General features: G+C 36.3%; 1 long non-coding RNA gene across 2 annotated transcripts in view; it reads right to left on the bottom strand.

The window, feature by feature from the left end:
* The window catches only part of LOC141583701 (uncharacterized), a 312,231-nt gene that overhangs the window by 285,818 nt on the left and 7,031 nt on the right, over positions 1–19,382 (bottom strand). For both annotated transcript variants that reach the window (XR_012516503.1, XR_012516505.1), the window contains exon 2: positions 8,017–8,162. This is a non-coding gene — a long non-coding RNA (uncharacterized LOC141583701). The remainder of the gene's footprint in view (positions 1–8,016; positions 8,163–19,382) is intronic.

Genomic DNA, 19,382 nt, shown 5'->3' with positions numbered 1-19,382 from the left:
AAGAAATTCTTGTACTCCTAATTGGCCAAATCCTGCTTTTATCACTTGCAGATCATAGCCCACAATCAGTAGAGGGCTTCCAGAGGTGTATGATATTACCCCTGAGTTCTTATCACAGACACTAAAATTTAGGCAGTTAAACTCAAGAGAAAGCAACTGGGAGTGAAAACAGAAAACTGATTGGCATTTGTGGATTTCCATTGTTGATCCTGCACTGATTAGGACCAAACAGGAGTCTCCAGCTGCCCTGCAGAAGGAAAGAGATAGATCTTTGAAGTATGGTTTCTAACAGCTTGTGAAGTTATCTGGGGTTAGACGAGAGTACTGGTAAGAATGGGGATCAGCTAGGTGCTAAGCCAGGTTCTGTTCCCCTTAAGTCCATGTGTTTATCGAAATGTTACCTGGTTTGGAGTGATCTTAAGTTGTTCTGTAAGCTCTGTGGGACTCCATGGGGCATCTGAAGAAGTCTACTTACAGATGCTGGCTCCCTGGATGTGGGATTAATGTGTACACCCCTGCCCTTTTCACTTTGTTTTCCATTGCATTCTTCAACTTCCAATTTTGAAATTTAAAGGAAAAAAAGGCACTTCTGCTGTCTTCAGTTTCATCATCTGTACAATGACGGGTTGGACAGGATTATCCCCAGCTCTTCACTCTATGTTCTGTCATTTTAAAGACTAAATATCCTGCATCAGGCAGAAACAGTGTGATCACTACTCCAGGTCAACAGTGCTGTCCTGTTGAAAAATATGGGATATTTACTAAAGTGCTGCTTCAGTGATTGTCCCACAAAAGCCAGCTCTTCACTTGTCATTTACCTTTTAAGAGGCCAGGGTCTATGACAAGGGGACTTCAAAGAATAATGAAAGAAAGCAGATGTAGGTGAGAGGAAATACTTTGCTTTTTTTTCCCAATAATTTGCTTATTTTTTATCTTTTTGAGTTTCAGAGGCACATCACTTATTACTCAATTGCCACTTTTGTTTACATAGCACACTGCCTTCATTTCTCAACCAGTGATTTCTTAAATTATTTCTAGAATAGTTTTCTCTTAATTTCTTTTTTATTTATTTTTTTTTAGAATCCAGGAGTTTTATTTTACTACTTTACATCTGCATTGCATCAGACATAGCACAAGCTACGTTCCGTTTTTCAGGCTTTTGTAGCCCTATTTTAGGTCTGTCTGTGTTTAAAATTGGTTTGTATTTTCACCATAGACTTTATACATTTGCCTGCTCAGCATACAGCTCATAGATTATATGCAATGAATTTTAAATGCTATACCTATGTCTCTTACCATAGCCTCCTCCCATCATTTGCCAGCCCACATACGGGAGCATGGAGTAATTTTAATATTAGCCAAATAGAAATGTAATTCAGAAAGCATATCTGCCAAAAGTATCAAGTGCAGAGCCTCACACAGCCTAAATAATATACATGTATACATGATGGTTTCAATCATCTTATGTTTTGGATACTAGTGTCAGTATTCCCCTCCACTGGCATAAATAATTAAGAGTGGAAATATTCATATTTTGAAAATTCAATGATTTATTCCCTGAAGATAAGTACTTGAGGAGAAGAATTTAGCTTATACTCAAAACACACTAGAAGGTTATCTCAAAAGCAGTTTACATTAATCTTTGTCAGACTTAGCAAGTTGATGCTGAATCAGAGAGCTGAAAAAGATGGCCTACCACATTCTGATTGTATGGTTGGTATATTTGACTTTTTTGTTTTTCCTTCCAGAAGCAATGCATGTTCACTGTAGAAAGACAACACCAAAAGGCAACAAGAAGAAAATAGAGAACACTTGAATGCATCACCCAGAGATAACCGATGTGAATGTGTTGGTGGATATCTTAGACATCCTTCTATGTGACAGAATATATCATTTATCTTTTTTTATTGCATTTTGGGTTTGGGGGTACATGTGAAGAACATGCAAGACTGTTGCACAGGTACACACATGGCAGTGTGATGTGCTGCCTTCCTCCCCATCACCTATATCTGGCATTTCTCCCCATGCTATCTCTCCCCAACTCCCCACCCCCCGCTGTCCCTCCCTTATTTCCCCACTACAGACCCCAGTGTGTGATGCTTCCCTCCCAGTGTCCATGTGTTCTCATTGTTCAATACCCACCTATGAGTGAGAACATACAGTGTTTGATTTTCTGTTCTTGTGTCAGTTTGCTGAGAATGATGGTCTCCAGGTTCATCTATGTCCCTACAAAGGACAGGAACTCATTGTTTTTGATGGCTGCATAGTATTCCATGGTATATATGTGCCAAAGTTTTCCTGTCCAGTCTATCATCGATGGACATTTGGGTTGGTTCTAGGTCTTTGCTGTTGTAAACAGTGCTGCAATGAACATTCGTGTGCATGTGTCCTTATAGTAGAATGATTTGTAATCCTTTGGATATATACCCAGTAATGGGATTGCTGGGTCAAATGGAATTTCTATGTCTAGGCCCTTGAGGAGTCACCACACTATCTTCCACAATGGTTGAACTAATTTACACTCCCACCAACACTGTCAAAAGTGTTCTTATTTCTCCACATCCTCTCCAGCATCTGTTGTCTCCAGATTTTTTAATGATCACCATTCTAATAGGTGTGAGATGGTATCTCAATGTAGTTTTGATTTGCATTTCTCTAATGACCAGTGATGATGAGCATCTTTTCAAATGTTTGTTGCCCTCATGTATGTCTTCTTTTGTCAAGTGTCTGTTCATGTCCTTTGCCCACTTTTGAATGGGCTTCTTTTTTTCTTGTAAGTCTGCTATAGTTCTTTGTAGATTCTGGACATCGGCCCTTTGTGAGATGGGTAGATTGCAAAAATTTTGACCTTCTTTACAGAACTGGAAAAAACACCTTAAACTTCATATGGAACCAAAAGAGAGCCCACATAGCCAAGACAATCCTAAGCAAAAAGAACGAAATTGGAGGAATCACACTACCTGACTTCAAACCATACTACAAGGCTATAGTAATCAAAACAGCATGGTACTGGCACTAAAACAGAGATATAGACCAATGGAACAGAACAGAGGCCTCGGAGGCAACACCACACATCTACAACCATCTCATCTTTGACAAACCTGACAAAAACAAGCAATGGGTAAAGGGATCTCTGTTTAATAAATAGTGTTGGGAAAACTGGCTAGCCATGCGCAGAAAGCAGAAACTGGACCCCTTCCTGACACCTTACACTAAAATTAACTCCAGATGGATTAAAGACTTAAACATGAGACCTAACACCATAAAAACCGTAGAAGAATATCTAGGCAAAACCATTCAGGACATAGGCGTAGGCAAGGACTTCATGACCAAAACACCAAAAGCATTGGCAACAAAAGCCAAAATAGACAAATGGGACCTAATCAAACTCCATAGCTTCTGCACAGTCTTCCCTTAATTTCAACATTCTCCTGACAAGGTCTTTAGAGTGGTTGGAAAGTTCACTTATTTTCAAAAGGGTTTGTCATTTTAATTTCTGATAACTGTGAGGTGGAAGGTTCTGATTTCTTCTTTTGAGGAAAGTAAAATGCATGGATATTGAATAACTCAAGGTCGCAGAACTGGTCTTGCATTCAGGGTCACTAAATGGTGCACAATTACAGTTCTGAAGGAGAGACGAGGGACTGCCCAGCATGAATTAAGTCATTTGGATATTTAATTTCCCTACAGATTGCTCTAAGGTAGATAGGCCACTGGTAGCAGCATCTATATAAATACCCAGATAATTTATTTCTTCACCAGATATCTTCCTTCTAATCTTGTCTTAAGTCAACTCCCTTGTCCCCCCAACTTGATGGCCCAGCGCTGACAACACATAACGTTTGGGCATTGAAACTGTCCTGTTTAATCTCAGGCAAAAATTGCAAACCTCTCAAATCTCCAGAAGAGCAGAAGAAATCAACTCAACAATATTATAGAAAGTTAACTGGTGAGGTTAACTCAGCAGTTAGGTAAGTTTAACTCAGCAGTTAGCACCCGGGTGAGACAGGTCATCTCTGACCATACCCCTGAAGACCTAGTGAACTCTGAGGGTATGAAATGGAATTGGGAGTTGGGGGCTGCATTCTCCAGAGATTGAGGATGAAGGAGTTGAGAAAACACGCTCCATCTTCTTGCCCCAAAGAACAACTTACCTCACTAGTACAAAGTCATTTGGTAGAATCTATGTTATAGAATCAGGTAACTTGAAGAAATATGTGAAATCATCCAGTTTATCCCCTACTTTCAAATAATTAACAAGGGTGCACTGAATTACTTCCTTGCCTTCAGACATGTAATAGGATGAACTCCATGTCATTTTTCACAACTTGAATTATTTCAAAAAGTCCTTTGGTAATCCTTTCCAATGTCTGGCCAACACCTAGCACCCAGTTAATATCTAACCTAAACCCTTCCTGGTACTTACTTAAGCCATTTGTTTTCTTTAATACCTTGGGAGGCATGGGTCTCCTTTTTAGGAATCTTTTCTCAATGCCTGAACTGCCCTTGTTATAACTCAGAGTGAGTGAAACTTTCAAGGGAGAATCTCAAAGAATGTGAACTGTTTAATTCTCAAATAATAAAGAGAATCTGGTAAAGTTATATTTTTTACTTTTCCACCTACTAGCTCTGTGCTCAGGCAAGTGATGTAACATCTCTAAACTTCAATTTATTATTTTGTAATGTAGCTTTAATACTTAAACCAAAGATTATTATATATATTCAAAAGCATAATGTATGCAAAAAATGGCCAACTGTGAAACACAATATCAATACTAGGTAGAGTAATAATTATCCATTTGTCATGAGGATTAAGTCAGAAGAATCATGGTGAAATAGTTGTTGGGAAAGTGTGGAGAAACTAGAACTCTTGGGCATTGCTGGTGGGAATGTAACATGGGACAGCAGCTATGAAAAGAGTATTACAGTTTCTTAAAAAAAATTAAACACAGCCAGTGATTCCACTCCTGGATAAACAACCAATAAGAAGCGACTCGAACAGATATGTTTATACCAGTGTTCGTAGCAACAGCCAAGAGGTAGAAACAATCCAAATGACTCGAACAGATATGTTTATACCAGTGTTCGTAGCAACAGCCAAGAGGTAGAAACAATCCAAATATCTATCAATGACTAAATAGGTAAGCAAAAAGTCATATATACATAAACACACATACACACAATGGAATATTCTTCAACCTATAAAAAATGAAGTTCTGACGTATGTTAAAACATGGATGAACCTTGAGGACTTTATGCTAAGTGAAATAAATCAGACACAAAGGACAAAGATTGTGTGATTCCACCTATATGAGGTATCTAGAGTAGTTGAGTTCCTAGAGACAGAAAGTAGAATGGTGGTTGCCAGGGCCTGGGGAGAGATTGCTTAATAAGTAGAGAGTTTGAGTTTGGATGAAAAATTCTAGAGGTAGGTGGTGGCTGCACAATAATGTCATTAACTAAATATTTTAAGACAGTTAAAAGGGTAAATTTTATGTTATGTATATTCTGCCACAATTTTAAAAAGAATCAATGGTCACTACATGGTCCTTACTTGGTAGAGAACTGGAGGATACAGATACAAAAGAAAAGATATAGGAGTTACCATTTTGTTGGGGATACTGGATAAATACATAAAACAACCAAGACTGATAGACAACTACTTTATGACTCAAGCCTGCTGTAAGAGGTGAAAGGAGAGATAATGAGCATACTGGATTGGAGTGAATAAAGAAGGCTTGCTTTATGGACATGTAAACCTAGGCAAAGCATATGTCTTTCATGGGCACAAAAAATAAAACAACAATGAAAAAAAAATCCTTGATTATTTTCAGGCCTCAGAAACATTTTTATAGCAACTATTACTTTGGGCTTCACCCTAGAAAACAATCATTTTCCTCCAGTACCAACTTGAACTCCAGAGATTCCATGAAACATTGGTTCCTTAGCATGTCATATTACATAACACCTTCATGCCAAGGAACTGCTCAGAGAGCTAGAGAAACTCTAACTAGACAATCTTAAATACATGTTTAAAATTGGGAACTTAGAGAAATGGCATAGAGAAAATCCAAAGGCCAGGTATTGATTGACAAATTATCTGGGGTAAGCTGAGTAAATCATTAATGTCATTAAAAAAATTGGAGCACAGTGGTACTACATTGCTGCTCTAAGCACAATCTTTTCAATGTGCCAAAAAAGATGAAGCTCTGCTGTGGTGATGGCAAAAAGAGGTTATGAAAGTAGATTTTTGTGGACGGTGGTGACATAAGGCTGGGTGATATAATGGGAAGAGCATGGACTTTAGTGACTGACAAATGTGGATTCAAATGTCACTTCTATCACTTACTACCTTGTGAATTTGACAATTATTTCACTCCTCTTAGCTTCTCATATGCAAAGTAATAATACCCACATCACTGGGTTTGGGATAAGATGATGACAATTTATATAATGTCCGTCACACATAAAGGGCACTTATTAAAGTGTTAAAGACCATATAATATTGTTTCTATATAGAAACTTAATATTATAAGTTCTATAAATAAAGAATTCTAATTCTATAAAGATAATGAAATAGAAATTCCCATGGCAAATAAATATGATACTTTATTTCATACATATGGCCATTAAAATATTTTAAAATGGAGTGCACCTATTTTTATTATTTAAAGCTCTCATATTTGTGGTAGTTTTAGAATTCAAAAGTTTTAATATCAATAAACACATAGTTAAGTATGTACATTTTCCCAATTAGCAATGAAAAAGGAGTATATCACCTATAAAGATTCAGGTTTCTTTTTGTTTATAGTAAGACTATAATTCTAAAAGACTTTCATGAATGAAACTGTACCTGAAGAATACCAAACACTCCAGAGGTATGTGTGGTTGTCTCGGTTCCTTACTAATTCACCTGGTATGAGTTACTGAAAGTAAAATATAGCCTGGAATACTAACAAAATCCATGGAGAAATGGAAATATATTCTGCTTGTAAGAAACTGACATAAGGCATGCTATTTTAGTTTCTTATTGTAGAAGCCATTTGATGAAGAATTTTATGAATTAACAGACTACTTAGAAAACATTAGAACAAGATATTATTAATCAAAACGTATGGAATATAGAAAACTTTATAGCCCCAAATGCCTTCTAATTAAATAAACAAAAAAATGAACAGCATTCAAAGTATTTGAAAAGGAACAACAAAATAAAATCAAGGAAAGCAGAAGAAAGAAATTAATAAAAATAAAAGCAAAAATAATAAGTTATAAAGTGGTAAAACTGTTAAATCAAAACTCACATTCTTTGAAAATACATAAGCCCTTAGAAACTGTAATCAAGAAGACCAGTGCATGGCAGGAATTTAGAAAGGGATATAACAAATGAAAATTTAATATAATTTAACAAAAGATAAATTAAAAGAGGGGACATATCATAAATACTACAATCTTAATGAAAAGAATGAATAGATCAATAACACTAAAGGAAATTAGAACCATAGTTAATGTGTGTGTGTGTGTGTGTGCGCGCGCATGTGTGTGTATCTCCTTCAAAAGGCATGAGGTCCTGATAACTCATGATATATAAATTGTTAAAGGCCAAAGAAAAAGCTGATAAACTTCTCAGTTTGTGTCTAGCATAAACTCAATGACAAAAGTGGACAAAGATAGGATAAAAAAGAAAACTATAAACCCACGAAACACTTGAACATACACAAAAATTACAAAGTGAAGTCCAGCATTGCATTAAAAGAATACTATTCATGGTCATATTTAAATATAGTTCTACTTTAAGGACTCTATTAATACAATAGTTGCAATTTATTACATTGGAAGATTTAAGGGAAATGTCTATGATAAAGCTAATAGGTGTGAAAACCTTTAATAAAATTTAACGCTCATTTCTGATTAAAACCACAATAAAGCCACTAAATTAGAAATAGAAGGAAACCTCTTAATTCAAAAAGCATATCTCCCAGATATCTAAAGCAAACTGATACTTTGATCCTGCCTTACCTTGAGAAGCTTATTTCTCACTTGAGTGTCAGGTCAAGGCCAAACATTCAGCAGGCAGCTTTCAAGTCCTCCATGCAGTCTTTCAAGTCTTTCAGAATCCTGGCATCTCCTGGCCCCGTCTCTTAGAACTCTTCGTCTACATCAGCCTTCAAAAAGAAGGATGAAGTAAAAATGAAGGCTTCTTATGGGTGTGGCAAGCATGGCTGTTGACACTGCACCAAAGAGAACTTGGTTGCTCTAGCTAACTGAAGAAGGCAGGGAGATGGACTCAAGCTGTGTGCCCAAAGGGAAAACTGGAAGATTGTTTTGGTGGACACTTCATGCTCTCTGCCACAGTCAGCTTCTCTGGCTACCATATATCTTCACATACCCTTCTTCACATTCATCTTCCCCAAAAGGAAGATGACCCCAAATCCTATGCAATTACTGAACTCATCTCAAAAGTCAAGAAGTCAGTGTTGCACATTCCAGTACATCAAATATAAATATGGTTCTTTATGATCTGATGAACTATCAAGTAAAAATGTTTACTGCACCTCTAAATCCACCCACCCAAAAAAATTAGTGGGGCAGGAAGAACAACTGAAAATAAAAGCTCCTATTTGGAAAAGGGAGAATGGAAAATACCACATCTTGCATTAAACCAAAAACTAAAGTGCTCATGGATCTATATCCAAATATGAAATATCTAAATATGAAAGAGTGAACCATGAAATATCAAAAGGCAATACGGGAAACTTTTTAAATTGTGGAGAAAAAAGGCCTCATGAGTGTGACACAACAACCAGAAGTCTTTTTTAACAGATATATATATATACATACATATTTTTTTAAATTGTACTTTCGGTTCTGGGGTACATGTGCAGATCATACAGGATTTCTCCATAGATACATACATGGCAAAATGGTTTGCTGCCTCCATCCCCCCATCACCTATATCTGGCATTTCTCCCCATGTTATCCCTGTCCAACCATCCCAGCCCCCACTGTCCCTCCCCTAGCCCCCCCAACAGACCCCAGTGTGCAATGCTCCCCTTCCTGTGTCCACTTATTCTCATTGTTTAACACCCGGCTATGAGTGAGAACATGCAGTGTTTGATTTTCTGTTCTTGTGTCAGTTTGCTGAGAATTATGGTTTCCAGATTCATCCATGTCCCTACAAAGGACATGAACTCATCGTTTTTTATAGCTGCATAGTATTCCATGGTGTATATGTGCCCCATTTTCGTTATCCAGTCTATCATTGATGTACATTTGGGTTGGTTCCACGTCTTTGCTATTGTAAACAGTGCCACAAGGAACATGTATGTGTATGTGTCTTTATAATGGAACGATTTATAATCCTTTGGGTATATACCCAGTAATGGGATTGCCAAGTCAAATGGAATTTCTTTTTCTAGGTCCTTGAGGAATCACCATGCATCTTCCACAATGGCTGAACTAATTTACACTCCCACCAACAGTGTAAAAGTGTTCCTTCTCCACATCCTTTTCAGCATCTGCTGTTTCCAGGTTTTTTAATGATCGCCATTCTAACTGGTGTGAGATGATATCTCAATGTAGTTCTGATGTGCATTTCTCTAATGACCAGTGATGATGAGCATTTTTGATATGTTTGTTGGCCTTATATATGTTTTCTTTTGGAAAGTGTCTGGTCATATCCTTCATCCACTTTTGAATGGGTTTGTTTTTTTCTTGTAAATCTGCTTTAGTTCTTCGTAGATTCTGGATATTAGCCCTTTGCCAGATGGGTAGATTGCAAAAATTTTTTCCCATTTTGTTGGTTGCTGGTTCATTCTAATGATTGTTTCTCTAGCTGTACAGAAGCTCTGGAGTTTAATTAGATATAATTTGTCTATTTTGGCTTTTGTTGCCAATGCTTTTGGTGTTTTGGTCATGAAGTCCTTGCCTATGCCTACGTCCTAAATGGTTTTACCTAGGTTTTCTTCTAGGGTTTTTATGGTGTTAGGTCTTATGTTTAAGACTTTAATCCATCTGGAGTTAATTTTAGTGTAAGATGTCAGGAAGGGGTCCAGTTTCTGCTTTCTGTACACGGCTAGTCAGTTTTCCCAACACCATTTATTAAACAGGGAATCCTCTCCCCGTTGCTTGTTTTTATCAGGTTTATCAAAGATCAGATGGTTGGAGATGTGTGGCATTGCCTCTGAGGCCTCTGTTCTGTTCCATTGATCTGTATCTCTTGTTTTGGTGCCAGTACCATGCTGTTTTGATTACTGTAGCCTTGTAGTATAGTTTGAAGTCAGATAGTGAGATTCCTCCAGTTTCATTCTTTTTGCTTAGGATTGTCTTGGCTTTGTGGACTCTCTTTTGGTTCCATATAAAGTTTAAGGTTTTTTTTTTTTTTTCCAGTTCTATGAAGAGGGTCATTGGTAGCTTGATGGGGATAGCACTGAATCTATAAATTACTTTGGGCACTATGGCCATTTTCATGATATTGATTCTTTCTAACCATGAGCATTGAATGTTTTTCCGTCTGTTTGTGTACTCTCTTATTTACTTGAGCAGTGTTTTGTAGTTCTCCTTGAAGAGGTTCTTTACATCCTTTGTTAGATGTATTCCTAGGTATTTTATTCTCATTGTAGCAATTGTAAATGGGAGTTCGCTCTTGATTTGGCTCTTTGTTAGTCTGTTATTGGTGTATGGGAATGCTTGTTATTTCTGCACAAAGATTTTGTATCCTGAGACTTTGCTGAAGTTGCTTATCAGTTTCAGGAGATTTCGGGCCGAGATGATGGGGTCTTCTAAATATATTTATGTCTAAATAAATATAAGACAATTTGACTTCCTCCTTTCCTAATTGAATATGCTTTATTTCTTTTTCTTGCCTGATTGCTCTTGCTAGAACTTCCAATACTATATTGAATAGGAGTGGTGAGAGAGGGCATCCTTGTCTAGTGCCAGATTTCAAAGGGAATGCTTCCAGTTTTTGCCCATTCAGTATGATATTGGCTGTCAGTTTGTTGTAGATAGCTTTTATTATTTTAAGATACATTCAATTGATACCTAGTTTATTGAGAGTTTTTAGCATAAAGAGCTGTTGAATTTTGTTGAAGGCCTTCTCTGCATCTATTGAGATAGTCATGTGGTTTTTGTCTTTGGTTCTGTTTATGTGGTGAATTATGTTTATTAACTTGTGTATGTTGAACCAGACTTGCATCCCTGGGATGAAGCCTGCTGCATCATGATGGATAAGCTTTTTGATGTGCTGTTGCATTCGGTTTGCCAGTATTTTATTGAAGATTTTTACATCAATGTTCATCATGGATATTGGCCTGAAGTATCTTTTTTAGTTGAGTCTCTGACAGGTTTTGGATGATATTGGTCTCATAAAATGATTTGGGAAGGATTGCCTCTTTTTGTATTGCTTGGAATAGTTTCAGAAGGAATGGTACCAGCTCCTCTTTGTATGTCTGGTAGAATTCGGCTGTGAACCCACTGGGCCTGGGCTTCTTTTTGTTGGTAGGCTATTTAATTGCTGCCTCAACTTCAGCCCTTGTTATTGGTCGATTCAGGGTTTCAACTTCTTCCTGGTTTAGGCTTAGGAGGATGCAAGGGTCCAAGAATTTATCCATTTCTTCCAGGTTTACTGGTTTATGTGCATAGAGTTGTTTGTAGTAATCTCTGATTGTAGTTTGTATTTCTGTAGCATTGATGGTGATATTCCCTTTATTGTTTTTTATTGCATCTATTTGATTCTTCTTTTTATTAATCTGGCTAGTGGTCTATTTTGTTGATCTTCTCAAAAAACCAGCTCCTGGACCGATTGATTTTTTGAAGGATTTTTTGTCTCTATCTCCTTCAGTTCCGCTCTGATCTTAGTTATTTCTTGTATTCTGCTAGCTTTTGAGGTTTTTGATCTTGTTCTTCTAGCTCTTTTATTTTCAATGATAGGGTGTCGATTTTAGATATTTCCTAGCTTCTCATGTGGGTATTTATTGCTATAAAATTTTCCTCTAGACATTGCTTTAAATGTATCCCAGAGATTCTGGTATGTTGTGTCTTCGTTCTTTTTGGTTTCGAAGAACATCTTTATTTCTGCCTTCATTTCATTGTTTATCTAGTTGACATTCAGGAGCCAGATGTTCAATTTCCATGAAGTTGTGTGGTTCTGAGTGAGTTTCTTAATCTTGAGTTCTAATTTGATTGCACTGTGGTCTGAGAGGCTGTTTGTTATGAATTCCATTCTTTTGCATTTGCTGAGGAGTGATTTACTTCCAATTATGTGGTCAATTTTAGAGTAGATGCCAGAAGTCTTAAAGTAAAAAATGAACATATTTGTCCTCATTAAAATGTAAAATGTCTGTATCTCTGAAGATACCCATGACAAAATTAAAAGGCACACGTAACAAATATTTACGAAGTAGGTAACAATGGCTTAGTATCAGTAATATCAACAAAAAAGGGAAACAACCCAAAAAATAAGTGGACGCTTTTATTTTCAAGATGGAACACTAACTGCATGATGATATTCTCTTCTTTCTAAGCCTCTATCCTTCTGCTTTAAGCCTTAAGTTATTTTTTAAGTATACAAATATATTGCTTGTTCTCTAAATTCAAAGAGAGATTTTTGGCTAATCAAAATGGTGAGAAATCCCTGAAAGTCCAAAAGTACACAAGCTGAGTTTGCAGAGAGTAATCGTAGCCTGGAATTTATACTGGAGATTTATAGGAAGTCCTATCACAGAAGACGGGAGCATCACCAAGGGTACCCATGCTTAGAGGTAGTAGAAGGTAGCACTAGACAGGAGGGGGAAGCTAATGCAAATGATAAGAAAATGAGTTGAGGCATCTACACTTGTCATGCCATGTACATCCCACTCTTTACCTCTCTACTGGTGTCAGCCTAAGAATGAGGTGCAAGCCAGCAATACCCAAATGGAATGACTAAGCACAGAATACTGGCCACCCAGCATCCATCCCAACTTTCCTTCGCTCTCACTGAAAGCAGTGAGGAGCACAAATCTCAAAAGCTATTTCTATACCTCCCCTAAGGCTGGTTGTAGGAGTGGAAGTGTAAGGAGTCTAGCAGGGAATTCAAACCACCAAGATCAGCCCACAGTCAAGAATCAACAACATTTAGCATGTAGCCTCCATAAAAAATACATGTAACAGCCCAACAAAATTACAACTATGAAAAATTTAATAGATGATAAGAAAATGACTTTTCTTAAGAAATTTAATTAATGTCTTCAAATATAGTATGGCATCAAAATAACAAATAAGGAACTATCTGTGATAAACCAACGTCAAACTCTGGAATTTTTTTAATGTAATTACTAAAATAAAAATTCAGTAGATGGAAATAGAAAAATTGGAACAGTTGAAAAGGAAATTTGATATCTAGAAAACAGACATAGGAATGTAGCACAAGGTGATAAAAAGGTGGAAAACTTAAAAGACATGGAAGAGAGTTCTGTAAGGCATAACTTCTAGCTAACAGATAATAAAGAAAATAGAGGGAGATAAAATATGAAGAAATAATAGGATTGAATTTCTTATAAGTGAAGAAAAATATAAATCTTGAAATGGAAAGGGTTCACCAACCACAGGGCAGGATTTAAACAAACACATCACAAAAGCAAAATCTGTACAAATATAATGAAAGTTCAGAGCATTAAGGATATAGTCAATATGTTAAAAGCTACAAGTATAAAAAGAAACTATTGAAGCTTTCAGAGACTGTGAAAAAAAGACTCTTTAATGTAATTCTAATCAAATTTGGCACAGATTTTTCATAGATAATATTGGATTAAAAAAAGACATTGGGGCAATACCTTCAATTTGCTGCAGAAAAAGAAGTTCAAATCTAAATTTCTATTTTCAGCCAAAATATCATTAAGATGTGAGGAAGAAATAAGATGTTTTTCAAACATCCAGGGATTCAGAGTTTTAATAACACAGCAGAATTCCTCTGAAAGCTGAAAGAACTATTAGAGAATGTTCTAATAAAAAAAGAAAATGAACCCAGGACCTCACAAGATGCCGCAGTGGTTAGCAAAGAAAGCCAAAAAAGCTATTTTTCTATGAAATATAATTGCAAAAGTATATTTAACAAACTCTCTGTGCCAAATCTCCATGTTATTTCAACATGGGATGTGGAAGATGGAAGTGGAGGTGCTGATGAAGAATTTAGGAAAATAAAAGCTTTCTAAGTCTCATCAAAAGGGGAAAATGGACAGTGATTACAGATACTATTAGAAAACAAATTCAACCATTTATGATTAAAAAGTTAATATAACCACTGTAAGAATAAAGATATAAGAGTTTTCATAGTTTTCAAACCAGTACATGAAAAGTAGAACAAAGAAAATTTTATTAATCCTTGAAAAGGCTGGGAAGGGGAAACAAGAAAACATAAAAGAAAGGAAGGTAAACTGAAAAACACAAAATAAGATGGCAGGAGTAGGTTTAAATATATTTTTAAATAAATACAAACATGGCTTTAATCCAGGAGGCAGAGGCTGCAGTGAGCCAAAATCATACCACTGCACTCCAGCCTGGCAACAAAGAAACTGTCTCAAAAAAACAAAAACAAAAACAAAAAAAACCATAAATATGAATGGGGTAAATTTGTTTCATAAAAGGTAAAATATCGGGTTGGATTTTTAAGACTTCAGCTAAGTGCTGCTTACTGGAGAGAGCCAAAATCATAATGATTCCAAGTTTGAAAGCCTACACCTGGCAGGTACTAACAGCAGGCTGGGAACAGCAACATCGGTATCAGACACATAGAATTGAAAGCCAAAAGCATTAAAAGTATTGAAAGGGACATTTCACATTGTCAAATAATTTACCAGGAAGGTATAATGATCAATAACCTAAAATGCCGCAATATCTTTTTGAAATAACTAAAAAGTTGATAAAATCACAAAAGAAAATTTACAAATACACATTACATCACTGTGATCTGTTACAGTCTCCCACTGTGATATACTATGAATAAAGCTGTAGAGTATTTAAATAATAAAATTAATAAGTTTATGCCAATAAATATACAGAGAACTTACACTTAACCAAGAATACACAATTTGTTTATTCACTTAGATAACATTTACCAAAAAATGCCCTTAAAGAAGCCACAAAGGAAATTACAACAAAATTTTAAATAAATATATGCGTATATATGCATACACAAAACACTTATCTAACCACAGTATGTTATAATTAGAATTTTTTAAAACTCAATTTTTTTTTTTTTTTTTTTTTTTTGAGACGGAGTTTCACTCTTGTTACCCAGGCTGGAGTGCAATGACACGATCTCGGCTCACCGCAACCTCCGCCTCCTGGGTTCAGGCAATTCTCCTGCCTCAGCCTTCTGAGTAGCTGGGATTACAGGCACGCACCACCATGCCCAGCTAATTTTTTGTATTTTTAGTAGAGACGGGGTTTCACCATGTTGACCAGGATGGTCTCGATCTCTTGACCTCGTGATCCACCCGCCTCGGCCTCCCAAAGTGCTGGGATTACAAGCTTGAGCCACGGCGCCCGGCCAAAACTGAAATTTTTTAAAACAGACAGCTAGATATTTTAAGTCACTTCTAAATAATTCATTGCTTAAGGAAATAACAAAATTGGAGTTTCAAATTATTTTGGAATGAATGAAAATGAATGCACTACTGTCCTATACAGAGTCTATGTAGTCAACTTTGCTCAATGTCTGCCCAATAAATGGTATTGAAAGAAAGGGAAAAGATACATGATGATCTTAATCATAAATAAAATACTATGTTCATTATCCTGTGAAGAGGATGCCCTCTTTATAGAAAAATTTCTTTTGGAGTGACAAAATGATTTTAAAATGCTGTTGTTAAAAAGAATAGCTACATAGAAGGAAGCTACCTAGCATAACTCAGTTAATAAAGAGTCCAGGAGAGTTTAGAACTTTGTGAAGCTTTGCAATGGTTTATTGTATTCCAGCATTTCAAACCTTTTTTTAAACAAATAAATAGTAAAGTAACTAACAGGATAATGGAGCTAAATTTAGGCATAAACTCTAAACATAAAAGCAATGTACTATATGAGAGGTCTTTGAAATAAAACAGGATGGATAGAAGGTGATTCTAATAAAGTTTTATCTCTAGGGGCATATATAATCAAATTCCTCCAGTGTAAGTGCTTTTCGATTATACTCATATCTTCTTATTCATTTGTGTGTATTCAGAGTATTTTATTCTAAGACTATATCTATGGCTAAGTAAACTTCTTGGTGACTATAGGCTTTACATTTTAATGGAATATTTGTATATAAATGTTTTCATCAAATTACTAAATCAATGACAATTTATGAAACATGAAGAGCCAAATTAATAAATTCATTGAAGCAGAAGAAAAAGGCTTCACTGATCTTGAGCTCTTAAATATCAAGATTTATGCATTCTGAACTGGTATCAAAATACATTTCTAATGGCAAAAATTATAAGTACATTAAAAATAAAGATAGGTTTATATCAAGAAGTTAGAGAAGATGAGTCTTAGGAGATAATTTGAAGCCTATTGGTATAAGGCCTTGAAAACTTTAGTTTGAGCCAGACCTCAGAGATTACTCAGTGTTCGATTAATCCCTTAACCTTACACTAAAAGGAACAAGTCCTCAAGAATCCCTCTAGTATCTTACGACCCTCTTCTGGATAATGAGCACAAAACAGCATTTATAATGGGGAATCTTGCCTATAGTCAGTGGGTAACCATTGGGTATTCTGAACTGAATTAAAAGAATGACACAGTCATAACTGTTTTGGGGGACATCTCTTATGATGAGTTTAGGATCAGTCAGGCTAAGGAGATCCTTGAAGCCAGTTAGAAGTCTCTTATAATGTGTCAGATTCAGGAAATAAAAGCTATGACAAGAAAATGTCAAGCAACTAAATATCTCTCTCTTAACATTCTATACCTTTGAAAAAACATGTTTAGTGTTTGTTTGTTTGTTTGAAACCGAGTTTTGCTCTCATTGCCCAGGCTGGAGTGCAATGGCGAGGTATTAGCCCACTGCTACCTCCAGCTCCCGGGTTCAAGTGATTCTCCTGCCTAGTTTTTTTTAATTGTTATTATCATAATCATTTTACTAAAAGAAATTTAGGATCCAAATATGTTCTATATTGAATGACAAGAGGAGAGCTGCCATTGTTGTCACTGTTGAAAAATTCTCCCTAATGGAGAAAAATTATGCCAAAGGAAAAACACAGGTTTGTAATCAGAGACCATGTTCAAATATCAACTCAGCCACTTACTGGCTAATCTCAATATTTCACTTGTCTTAATGGAGGCTACCCTCCACAACAGGCTTCAGCACTGTGATGTGTGATGTTATCCTGAGCCTCAAGCTGGTACCACTATCTTCCTACTTGGGAGAGCAGCAGGGAAAGGGTGAACCTGGGAGTCGTAGCTTCAAAAAAGCACAGTACTAGCCTTTGAAATTTAGGTGAAGGCAGCCTGGCCCACCAGTCCTAGACCATGGTGAGAGTGGCAGGCCTAGAGATCTCTGAATCATCTTTAGTTTCCTTCTATGTTCACGAAAGGTAGCACATGTTCAAAGCCAAATACTGTTATGGTTCCATCCTATAAAATCCAAAATGTCTGGCAGCCTTCCTCCATTCTCTACTGCCCTCCCTGTCTCCTTTACTTTCAACTGGCAGTATCTCTGATGGCATAATCCAATCCCTATTCCCAGCCTCTGTTGAGGTGGCTGATTAAGTCTATGAGTTGCACCCATGATCTCTTTTTCAAATGGTTGTTTAGCCACACCTTTGGTGTTTCCAGAAGAAGCTTTCTTATTCTTTACAATAATGATAGGTTGAGAATTTTTCAAATATTTTTGCTTAGAAATTCCTTCCTCAATTCATATTTCTCCTTTTGCATTTTATTATAAGCAGTCAGAATAAACTAAGCTGTTTCTTCAAACACTTTGCTTAGAAATCTCCTCAGGTAAATACTCAATTTCATTGCTTACAAGTTTTACCAAACACAAAACACCAGCACATAGTTCAGCAAAATATTTTGCCACTTTATTAAAAGAGTTGCCTTCTTTCAGTTTCCAATAACATGTTCCTTATTTCCATGCCAGAATCACCTTTAATGTTTATATTTCCAGCATGCAACTCAAAACTCTTCTGGCCTTTACCCATTACCCATTGCCAGATTTCAAAGCTGCTTCCACATGTTTAAGTGTTGGTTACAGCAGCACCCTACTACTCAGTACCAAAATATGTCTTAATCTGCTTGGGCTGCCATAACAAAATATCATGAGTTGGGTGATTCAAACAACGGATATTTATTTTCTCATAATCTGGAGGCTAAAAGTCCAAGATCAAGGTGCTGGCAGGGTCAAGTTCTAGTGAGGACTCTTCCTGGCTTGCACATGGCTATCTTCTTCTTATGCGTTCACGTGACCTCTTTTGCAAGGATGGAGGGAGAAAGAATAAGCTCTCTCAGATCTCTTTTCATAAGGGCACTAATTTCATCATGAGCACCCCACCCTCACTACCTCATCTAACTTTAATTATCACCCAAAGGCCCCATATCCTAATATCATCACATTGGAGGTTAGGATTTAAACACATGACTTTTGGGGGAGGTACAAACATTCAGTTGGTAACACTTCTACATACATAAGCACAAGTCTGGGGAAGAAAAAAAAATACTAGCTCAGACTTTGGTTTCTGTTGGAGCTGATGTTAAAGAATAGATTCCAGGATTTTATGTTTAAGCTGGGATTTAATTTTTACATCAGAGGATATATTCCAGGGTTTTCTTTTTAAGCCTGAGGCAGAAACATGATCATCCTGTCAGGCATGTAGCAGGTTTATTATCCTCAACAGAGGTTTAGAAAGAAAGCATTTCTTCATTGATCTATTTCAGAGACAATAAAGAATTCAGGAAAGGGGTTGGGGTGATGGGGATCAAAGCCAACTGGGTCTTGGTTGCAGGATAGTTCACATAATGCTTAACTCAAATTTTTCTTAGACTTTTTTGGCAAAACATCCAGAAGATGAAAACACACCAGGGATCTTATACACATCTGTCTCCATCTGGTCTGATTTCAGTTGCCTTAGTAATTCGGAGAATTTTTTATTAAAAGGGCTTTAGAGAATTTTCTATTCTTCTTGATAGAATTCTTTCTATTAAAAAGACTTTAGAGAATTTTCTATCCTTTTAAAATATAATTCTATTAAAAGACTTTAGAGATTTTTTAGAAAGATTTTCTATTTTAAAAAATGACTTTAATTCTTAAATTCCAAATTGTTGTCTAAATAATTATTCCAAACGTTACTTCTCTCCTCAAAACCCCTACCTTCAGCAGATCCCCTGGACTCCTATGTCAAGGAGAAATTGAAGTTTCTTCAACCAGC

The sequence above is a fragment of the Saimiri boliviensis genome, chromosome 1, assembly GCF_048565385.1.
Source record: "Saimiri boliviensis isolate mSaiBol1 chromosome 1, mSaiBol1.pri, whole genome shotgun sequence".
In the NCBI taxonomy this organism is placed as follows: Eukaryota; Metazoa; Chordata; class Mammalia; order Primates; family Cebidae; genus Saimiri; species Saimiri boliviensis.
The sequence above is the reverse complement of the archived record's forward strand: the minus strand, read 5'-3'. Positions and strand labels throughout refer to the sequence as shown.